This window comes from Mustelus asterias, chromosome 21 (assembly GCF_964213995.1).
Source record: "Mustelus asterias chromosome 21, sMusAst1.hap1.1, whole genome shotgun sequence".
Taxonomy (NCBI): domain Eukaryota; kingdom Metazoa; phylum Chordata; class Chondrichthyes; order Carcharhiniformes; family Triakidae; genus Mustelus; species Mustelus asterias.
The window spans coordinates 69,307,957-69,311,174 of NC_135821.1; the positions used below are offsets into that span (position 1 = coordinate 69,307,957).

The window sequence follows — 3,218 nt, forward strand, 5'->3', positions numbered from 1 at the left end:
AGAACTGCACACAGTACTCCAAGTGCGGCCGCACCAGAGTTGTGTACAGTTGCAACATAACGCTACGACTCCTAAATTCAATCCCCCTACCAATAAACGCCAAGACACCATATGCCTTCTTAACAACCTTATCTACTTGATTCCCAACTTTCAGGGATCTATGCACACATACACCTAGATCCCTCTGCTCCTCCACACTATTCAAAGTCCTCCCGTTAGTCTTGGAGCGAGCACAGCCAGGAAATCCCGCCCTCCCACTCTCCTGGTTTTCCTGCAGAACCCTTCGATCTTTTTTCTTTTGATGTTTCTATTTATCCAGTTCCCCGTCAATTGTTATTCTTGCATCTGCTTCCACCTCCCTCTCAGGCAGTGGATTTTAGATCACAATTCACTGCATAAAATCAATTCGCCTCATCTCCCTCTTGCCCCTTTTGCCTTGAACCTTGAATCCGCGACCTCTGGTTACCAAACGTGGTGAAAACAGCCTCTCAGACAAGAGGGTTACTGTCCATCTGCTGGGCCCGGAATTGAACACAGGCCCACAGAGTGAAATATTTAGGCCCAGATTTTTGGGAGTGCTGGTTTGGAAGTTGAGCGTTGAGCCCGCAGCCTCCGGAATGAGTGTGGAGGTTGCCGGGCTCAGGGATGGGCTGGTCGGAAGGCCTGGCTGCCCCTGGCAATTCTGTGAAAGATTGAAAAGAACAATGAAACAGAAACACACATCCCTCCAGCCCTCATCCACCCCTCTCCCCCGCACACTCTACATGTCCCATCCATGCCAGCCCATGACACCTCATACTCCCCCACCCATCCCCATCCATGCCAGCCTATGCCACTGCGCTCATCCCCATGGGCCACCATACCTCCCATGCCAATCTATACCCACACCCAACCCCACAGCCTCTCATACCCCCCACGCCAAATGTCTCCCACTCAAATCCATGGACCTTTATAACCCCTGTGTCAACTTAGTGCCAATCCTTGCCAATGGATGCCCCCCCCCCACCAACCACCCTATGCTCTTACCTCCCAATCCCCCATGCCAACTTACCTAGTATCCACCATGGTAAAACCTCAGGAGCCATGCTGACACAAAATAAATTATGCGTCTATTGATGACATCACTGTTAAAAGAAACACTCATTGATAAAAACAAGAAATTCAATTCCCTCAACTAATTTCTGATGGAAACAAACATTTCACTTCAGTACTTAATCTCTTATAAAACTCTCTATACAGGTACCCAGATTTTTCATGCAGCACAAATCCTATAATGGTAGGCCTTAGGTTTATGTCAACAGTGTGAAGTAGCCAGCACTGAATTTTTTTAACTCCACATATTTAAGGAAATAAAGCCCATTAGAATTAAATCTCTTTGACAATTTTGACAGTTCCAATGCATTTTGACAGTTCTTTGACAACACTGACAGTTCTTTGGCAACTCTGACATCTATTCGACAGTTGTTTGACAGCTCTGACAGTTCTTTGATGTCTTGCCAGTTTCAGTGATTTTGTGCACTTTTTATGCAATTTCTTGCATACTTTTACAATCCTAAAGGGCAGCTAACCTCGCCCAAAGGTGTCCTGGGACCAAATCTAAAGGGGCACCTTTCCTCTCCAAAAGAGTTTCTTGGCTCTCCAAATGGATCCACAAGTTACAGACCTGCTCATACCAGCTCCAATATTCATGATTCAGAGACTTACCTCACCAAAATCATACAAGTGAAGGCAGCTGTTGATTTACATGGGTGCTGCCTCCGGGAACCACGGATTAGTCATTTAGAACCTGGCCCAAGCCTCCACCCTGTGAAAGTGACGGAGCCTCGGTTCAGGGGCAGAACCTCTGGTTTTGTTAGCAGGTTCACACAGCTGGAGAGTTTTTCCATCTGTGTAAAAATTAATCTGAATGTCTAACTTACTGTGCCACCTTCATTCACTACAGCTCACTAAAATAGTTCTTCTCGCTTCTTCAGGTAACATTCTTCGTTACTTGAAGGTTACTAAATGATGACTCATACTGTGATCATACAGGGTGAGGAAGCCTCAAGTCTCCCCAATTAGAACAGAAATCAAACCCCACACTGTGGGCATGATTCTGAAATACACGCCAGCTCTCCAGCCAAATGAGCTAACCAGTCATTTATTAAAGAATAACTGAGTCAGGTTTGAGAAGATGTCTCTTGTTGAAATGACACTGGGAAAGGTTATCCAAATATTGGCCACTGCTACAGTGAATAATATGATTTATTTCAGGCTTAATAACTAAATTAAAGATTCCTCATTACTCCATCTGCATGGTTAAAGACATTGCCTGATACAATTCTTGTGGAATGCTTAATTAAACCAGTGTTGTTCAGTTACCATGACTGTAGAGTCCAGGACAAAGCAGACTGCTTGATAGGCAACTCGTCCACCCCCTTAAGCATTCACTCCCTCCATCACCGATGCATAGTGCAAGCACTGTGTACCACCTATAAGGAGCACTGCAACATCTCACCAAGGCTCCTTCAACAGCACCTATCACACCCACAACTTCTACAACTTAGAAAGACAAGGGCAGTAGATGCATGGTATCACCCCCGCCTGCAAATTTCCCCCCAAGCCACACACCATGCTGACTTGGAAAAGTATCACTTCACTCTAAGAAAGCCTTTGAACTCAACAACAACAGCCTCTGTTGATCAATGAAACATCCCATGGTGCTTCACTGAAACATTATTGTAATGACCTCACCATGAGGCTGGCCTCTTGGAATATGAGCTCCCTGATTGAGGTAATAATTGCCTGCCCAAACAGGGAGCCTCAGCTGTATATATCATAAAATATCATAGAATCGCTTCTCGGCCTTTTGGCTAAGATCAAGTGTAGTATGGTCGGCAGCCCATGGTCGGCCGCACTTGGTTGAAGTCATTAGGTTACACTGAAGCTTCATATGTTTCATATGAAGCAATTTTTAAAAGCGGCATCTCGGCCTTTTGGCTAAGATGCAAATGAGCTCAAGTCTTGGAGGAGGAACCTCCCCCTTCTCCAATCAGCTTGGCTCACGTAGATCAGGCCCAGGACAGGGTGGTTTGGTCGCTCGCCCTGTCTTGTCAGCCTGGACCTGAAATGTCTCAACTTGTTGAGACTCTGAATTGGATTTGATTTGATTGAATTGGAAAAGTATTTTAAAAATATCATAGAATCTACAATGCAGAAGGAGGCCATTTGGCTCATCG

The 3,218-nt window shown here is 45.4% G+C and overlaps 1 pseudogene; it reads left to right on the top strand.

Annotated features, from left to right (window-relative positions):
- Window positions 1-2,832: 2,832 nt before the first annotated feature.
- LOC144509541 (U2 spliceosomal RNA) lies at window positions 2,833-3,006 on the top strand (annotated as a pseudogene).
- The last annotated feature ends 212 nt before the right edge of the window (window positions 3,007-3,218 follow it).